This window comes from Larimichthys crocea, chromosome I (genome assembly GCF_000972845.2).
Source record: "Larimichthys crocea isolate SSNF chromosome I, L_crocea_2.0, whole genome shotgun sequence".
In the NCBI taxonomy this organism is placed as follows: domain Eukaryota; kingdom Metazoa; phylum Chordata; class Actinopteri; family Sciaenidae; genus Larimichthys; species Larimichthys crocea.
The window spans coordinates 8,009,998-8,017,987 of record NC_040011.1 but is presented as its reverse complement, the minus strand read 5'-3'; positions in this window follow the sequence as shown (position 1 = coordinate 8,017,987).

Here is a 7,990-nt window from a genome sequence, read left to right as displayed (position 1 = left end):
ATTTCAATGAGTAGCGGGGCTTTTTGTTGCTATACTGAAATAACATTTAAAACTTTATGTGGTTTGAGTCATCACTGATAAAGTGATTTAAGATATGCAAGTTCGTCTTGAAGATGGTTCATTAATGAATGCTAACATGTTGTGTCAATTTACATCTCAGTGTCTTGACAGACAATAAATATGACGCATTGTCTGTAAGCCATTTTGGCAAGAGGTCTCACAAATCTCCCAAAGAAGAATGTGCAAGACAGTATTCTGGCAGAAATATTAAATTGAAAGGAAAAGCAATGACACAGTGCCATGAATCTAAGTGTCTCAACAACACAATACAAATAAAATTCAGCAAATGCAGCCTATGACATGGCTTATGAATGACTTTTTATGATCAAAAACCTCAAACAACTACACATTGCATGTGCCATGTTTCTAGATGTAGCTGATGGAGAAAAAAAAATCAGAGTTCATGAAATCGTGTAGTAGAAATCAGCTAATATTACTTACTAGTCTGTCTGTCTTTCAGCCATTTACTAGATTTACTCTTTCCTGGCAGCCTCTTGCCTGCTCATCACCGCTTAACATCAGTGCCAGTCTCCGTCAGCATACACCCTGTCCCAGGCCTTAAAACTTCCTCTTCCCATCAGTCCAAAGCTCTTGTACTGCCAGCGTAAACACTAACTCTCCCTTGTGCTCTGAGCACCCAGCCCCAGGAAGTACAGTTAACTGAGCAGAGATAACTAGCTAAGACCAGCTACAGTTCACAACAGTTACTTTCCTGTTTATCAGGAAACTCAGGAGAACATTGGAAGGATGTATCACAAGTCAGTGTAGCATTCAGAATGACAATGAAGTGTTACTGTATGGTAGAAAAGTTAGATAATGTTGATTTTAGGAGGCTGGTGCAAAGCTAAATGAATGAATGTTTTTACATTTACAATCGATCAAATGACTCTGTAAAGTGATAGATGTCGCTCATAGTGGTGAACACACAGGGAATTTTCACCCACCTGCCTTTTACCCTCCTTTGGCTCATTGTTTTGTTTTCCAGCCTGCAACTTAGTTCTCATCAAACTTTTTTTCAGCCACAGTGGGGTGCTGTTTTCAGTAAAAAATAAAAATAAAAAATAAAAAGCCTATGCGGCAGTGCCAATGAGTTCAGTTCATCAACCGGCCACTTGAGGTTGGCTACAGAATGAGTTCTCCATCTCCACAAGCCCCCATATTAAAATGTCTAACTTGACAGCGGAAATAAACATGTTCACAGCCTGGTACAAAAAAGGTCTCTATAGCTAAATGTCCTGTTCATGACAACTGTACTCAGGCTGAATTTTTATATAACACCAGTTCAAATTATATTAAGGCTTAAAGTTATGCATAATTAAAAGCATGGTTGCTTTGCTTTACAAGGTTTCATTCAGCCCATCTCAGGTCCACCCATGATCCACGTCTTTGCCCATTTTTAGATTGGCCCTTGAGGTGACAGAGGCAGGACTGTCAAGATGGTGATGGCCAGGCCCACACTCTGAGCTTCACAACAGCTCTTCAGAAACCTATGGGTGACGTCATGGATATGTCATCCGTGTTTTATACAGTCTATGATGTTGATAAGCATACTTTGCACTACCTATCCAGCACCAAACAGGAGCATTTAGCAGTTTGCAGGAGTATTTAACATGTTTCCCACACCAAACTTATAGCATACTTTGTATATATCTACCAACTATCAACACTAGAACAGTAGTGCATACATAAACCCCATACGTATAAAATGTATAATATAATGGGATGCCATCATTGGCCATAATGTGCAACAGTAAAGAACCCTCAGCAGCACTTTGCTGTTGAACTCTTAAAAATGCCAAAGTCCAGTCCAAATAAAGGGAGGATTGGTGCTGCATTTTACTGTCTCTGAGTGAAAACAGACTTTGTTCCCAGAGGACAGTGTACTGTGAAATTAACTCCTTACATCTGTGTAACTTAAAGTTGAAATCTGAGCTGTAACAGCAAGAGCACCTCTGTTAAACCACTGAACTATCCTTGCATTTATAATGTATTTACATACACTATTATATTTTTTAAAAAGTGTACCATATGGAAGTATTTATAACACTGGCCCATTGCATTCATGTTCTGTGGGTCATTACTCACACCACCAATATTTCCTGCAATGCGTTGCACTGTTATGGTGGTGCTAGGCAACCACTGTTGTAATGTTCATTGGGTTACAAGCTGTTGAATGTCCTCCCGAGAGTGCATGTAGATCTGATAAGCAGGAAATTCCTAAAATAATGAACTATTAAGCTGCTTCTTTAACAAAAGTTGGCGACCACATATATTAACAATGTAAAATCAATTATTTTTTTAATGCATTCATCGATGTTGAGAGTTAAGATCAAAGCAAGAAGCCGGCTGATTGACTACATCCAAATATTCCTTCATCATTTAGGAAACATGTCTAACATATATTCCTTTGTGATTGAGTTAACCCAACACAGACCCTTCAAATCAAAACCTTTCCCAGTCACAAGGGCTAATAATTAAATTGTAGGGTGATGTTAATGTCACACTCACAGCTTTTAACAATTGTCTGAGATGTCAAGGCAGGGCAGAGCTGACATCTGTGGCAAAGGGATTCTTTGATGCATGCCACCAAGGTGACTTCATGTGGGAGGATGAAAGTACAGATTGTTTCCTGTGATGGTTTTAAAAGCTGCCCTAACTCTTGTTGCTCTCATTAATAACTAACAGCTTTCATAACACAGACAGGTATGCAAAGTGAGACAGAATCATTCAACTTTTGTATCCCTTTAGTCATAAAAACTGGAACCAGTGGACGTTTTCTTCAACATCTACATGTTTTTTTTGGGTGTGGCTGTAATGTCACAAGGTTCCCTACAGTATGTGGAAATTATGAAAAGCATAGGAAATGTGTCCTTAAGTTCTATAAAACACACTCAGTGTTTATTCTATTCTCAAATAAAAGCATGAGACTCCCCTCCACATAACTGGAGTATTCAATCTGGTCCCTGGAAGTTGCTTTTCTTGCCTGTGAAGACGTTACTATTAGGAACAAACTGTTCACCAGCCAGTTTGAGGAAAATGCTTGTGTTGATTCCACCAACACACTTGTTTCCATTGGAGCATAAGCAAATAAATGGGTGGAGATGGACTGGGCTTACCTCACTCCAACCGTGTCTGATGAGGAAAGTATTAATACTCATAGTAACGGTAAATGCTCAATAAAATGAGGTGCAAATAGGGAAGAAATAACAGTAAGCAGTCACAATTTCTATTTTTAAAGCTAATTCCTTTCATCCACAATCCAACACAAGCATGTGCCCTAGTTGAGTGTATAGTACACTGAAGGATAATAGGTACTTTGCAATAGTATGTTCAATCATTTTCAGCCTTTACAGTTTTTTGAAAGTAAAGCAAGTCATTGATATTTGATTACTGAGTGGTAACTCGAGTTCTTCTCTTTCCAAACAATCCAACACATTCTGAAGTAGCTAGTTTGGAAGATAGAGACGCTTACATTCAGTGGCTGGAAATATTCCCATTACTTTGATTTTGTCAGGAGGAAGTCATTTCTGCCATATTCTGTAAATAGACCCTCCTAAATCTTACACACTGGACCTTTATATTCATGCTAAAATAACATATCTGCTCTCATAAAACCCTGTGTATTGTCCATTTTGTTTTTACACCGCAAACAAACCACACCACTAGTCCACTTCTAACTCTGACCCTCCTGTTCATGTGGTCTCGGTCTGGTTGTTTAATCCCCATCAGAGTTCGATTGACAGCTTTCAGACCAGCTCCCCCCCAAAAAAAAACTAAACAGAAAAACATGCCAGAATAAACTGACATTGTTCTAAACATTCAGACACTGAATGCACTTAACACTGTATGTTATATTTACTACATATGGGTATTCAATTCAGAAAGTAAGACCTGAGAGCCACTTGACATCATGACTGAATTAAAGACAGCATTTGATGAGAGTGAAGTGTAATTGTACTCCAGCAGGAATGAGTTAACAGGTCAGAGGTCAAATATTAAGTTTAAGAGTGGGCCACATTCAAAAATACGTCAGAGGTCTGTAGAGAATTTAAATCAAAGCCAGTGATCTGTCTGGTGAGGTGATCTGCTTTGTCTTTTGAGCTGGATCATAAAGGAATTACTGTTCAGCCCTGTGTGAGTGCAACAATGTAGGGCATCAGCCACCACACTGCCTCAAATGAGCTTCAGGCCAACAAAATAGTCTATAATAACCATTTGGGTAATCATATTGATCCGTTGTGCTTGACAAAAGACTGTAAATAAGTACACATGAAACATAAAGTCATAATGATTGTAGTCAAATATTTTTTCTGTGGTTTTTATATTTATGCATGGTATAATCCTGACTGGCACATGTACTGTATTTTCCACTTTCTGAATGACTTTGAATCAGTAACACCCAATGACTCATAAAACTATGAGGCTCCTAAGAAGCATTTTTTATGGTTATTCTATTCAAGGTTTCTTCAAGCTACCATGCAGCACAATGGACTATACACTATAGTGTGCCAGCACTGGATTATATGGTAATGTTCTGATCACAATACTAATAATGAATGACGACAAAAATGCTATAAACAAGCAGCTGGTGCGACTTTGAGTTACTTTTTTGTGCTTCCAGCAGGTGGCTGGATCCAAAAACCAAGCTTCTGTTCATTTCCTGAAGTGGGATATAACGTCTATAACATCTGGACATACAAGCCGAGGCATCAGTCTAAATATGAAACTTATCTAAAGACAATTCAGTTCAGTCGTTATTTGAATAAATGGCTGGATTATAGGCTTCATTCGTCCAGAATAAAATGCTGAGTAATCAGTCAAGTTTTCTTGATGTGGTAATAGAGGCCAAGCTAACATTTGGGAAGCCTATTGTTGTTTAAGGGGCGGTTTGAGCAGTCATTTCCCTTTCGAGACTTTATGTATGTTATACAAATATTAACATGTTATTATAGGCTTACAGACTAAAAGGGCTTTCTCAGGGAAAGAAGTTATGCATAATTAAGAGTTTGGGTGCTTTGACTGACAGGTAAGTGCTGTTATAGGTGGCTTACAGTATTAGAGCACCCGGGCGTCATTCAGCCCGCTTCAGTCATTTCTGCCGATTAGCCGGGGGGTGGACAAGGCAGGACTACCAACATGGTGGCAGCCAGAGCCACAGATTTTGAGTTTCAAAGTGGCTCTTCATAAAACTACGGGTGACGTTCATGACATCAATGTTTTGGGTTTAACCCATTCACAGCAAAAAGAATAGATTTGGCAATTTTTCCTGTGTATGTTCTTCTAAATATGCTTCTATATGTGTAAATAAGCTATGTAGTTAATTAGTTTAGCTTTTGTCTGTTTTCACGACAGGCAGTTTGCACAGGGTATTTTATTTTGAAAATCCACCGGATTCTCTGTGCTTTTTCTGTGTCTGGCTTCCGCATGCTCGAGGTGCTCTGTGTAGGGTCAGTGTGTTTGACGCGGGCTGCTTGCGTCAAGCGTCAAAAATAGAACAGACGCATATTCAACACGGAGAGCTGCTTCTTGCACGCTTCTGAAATTGACCACAGCGGAGCCTGTGGAGTTTGATACATTGACTAGAATGGCTGCGCATTGCTTGAACTGACACGGTGCACATGCTATGCATCACATCTGGTGGGGTTTGAGGGTTAGTGTTTTTGGTACATATTTATTCATGTATTTGTATCCCTTTTTTTCTTATTTAATAGTTTCCATTGCTTCCTGTTCTGCATTTTAACTAACCAGGAGTTTTGGCTAATATATGTCACTGTATCATTGTACTTGTTGAGGTTTTGTATAACTGACATGTGATGGACAGCACACAAGGGAAAGCATGTTTCACTGGGAGACCACAACTTATTACAAATAAACATGCGTTGTGGAGTTTTATATAATTCAATAGTGACTTCTATTTTTCCTATTGTAAAATCCTCTGCCTGTGAAGTCTTCCACAAAATGCATGTCTTTGTTGAGAACATAGCTCCTCATTCTGAGCTCATAAGGAACAAATAATTGAGTGCAAGTTACTGCCTTCCAGGCCTAAAACTGATTTTCAGCATATTTCTCTAATCAAGACTTTAGAGAGCAGCTTCCTTGTTGCATTACTGTACTGTGTCCTAACTGTTAGGAAACCCCTGCATTTTATCTGACAAGCTCACACTGTAATCAGGTGATTAGTCACAGAAGCACAAAAAACCCAAACTTTCTGACATGCAACACACCCAAAAATAACTAAAATAAACATTGAGCGTTTCGTATTCCCTTAATCCACTTAATGTTGCTTCACTGACGGACCTAATCAAATCGAATCACAACAAAGGAAGATAGATCAAGAGTTACAAAAGTGAAAATTATGAATAAATACCATGATGATTTCAAGGTTTATATCACTTTAGATCCACATTATGGATACAGTGTAAATGTATTGTCTGTAACAAGGTTTAGATGTAAGTACTTTTCAATCAGTGCTCATACTAAGTTTACCCTAATGCTGTTACTTGAGACTGCAATCTCCATTTGGCAGCCGAGACAGAGACATGGACGCAGCTCATAACTCTGACAAATGTACCAGATGTGAACCAGTGTGTGTGTGTGTTCAGGTGTTAAAGTAAACTGCTTACAGATGACATTGTAGGAGAGCAGAGTGGGGATTGAGAGCGGAAGGCAGCAGAGGGGGAACACACTGGTCCTCCTGGAGTAAGGAAACAGAAACTTATCTCTGCTGCCATAGGCAAATTTATTACGCAGTCTGCTGTTCTTCTCTCTTTAACTGTATTGTGCTTGTGAGTGCTAATATTTGTACTCATGTATGGGCTGCACTTGAACACATGAGTTTTTTGCTATCCATTTGTAAACCATTTTAAGTTTTAGACTGTTAAAATAACAACATTTTTGTTGGGTGAGGTCATTTTGGCCAGACACCAGGTCTTGGCAAGAGACTCTTGAAAAAAAAAAAAAGAATCATGATAAGGCTTTTATCAAGAGTAAACAGTAGCGCTGTCTTTTGATACAAATACTTCCCTATTTCAACACATTTTGCTTTAAACTAAATAGTATAATAGTTTAATACTGATCTGAATGAGGACTACATACAATCAACTATAATGGGAAATGTGACGCAATGGATGTATTGGGTCTTGAAATTATTTATGAAATGGTTTAAATTCATTCACATCTAAGTGCAGATCAGCGTAGTCACTGCTGCAGTCCCTGCTGCTGGCAATTACATCACAGAACAATCATGTTGTAGCCTTCTACACAGATAGGATATAATCTGTTAATTAGTGAGTTTTCAAGTTGCTGGACCCAGACTAGCAGGCTAGGATGGGCCTGCTGTGGCTCAGGAGGTAGAGCAGTTTAAACACTAATCAGAAAATTTGGGGTTCTGCTCCTGCACTATATAAATTCACCTATATTCTCTTCTATGTACATCCTATATGTCGATATGTCCTTGGGCAAGATACTAAACCCCAGAGTACGGGTGTGACTGTGATTAGCTCACTCACTGTATGAATGTGTGTATGGGTGAGTGTGATTTTTAGAGTAATAGCGCATTGGTAGAAGAGTAGAAATGTGCTATACTATAAAAGTAGAGTCCTTTTAGCAGTTTCCCCCTGTTTGCAGTCTTTGAGCTAATCAGCTGCTGGTAGCTTTATGTTTACCATGGAGAAATTAGAGTAGTAATAGTCCTCTCATAAAACTCCCAACGAGAAAGTGTGATTCCTAAAAAGTTCAAATTTCTCTAAGGTTAAAACAAGAAATTCATTAAGTGAGTCAGTAGTAGAAACTTGTGTGTGTGAAACTATATTTATGCGTATGTTTTTGCATTGCATGTGTGTGGGGATGTGTCTCTGTGTGTGAGGCGTTGCTAAGGCACAAACCCCAAAAAAAAGGCCCAAAACTATTTATACAGGCCATTTCCTCTGCA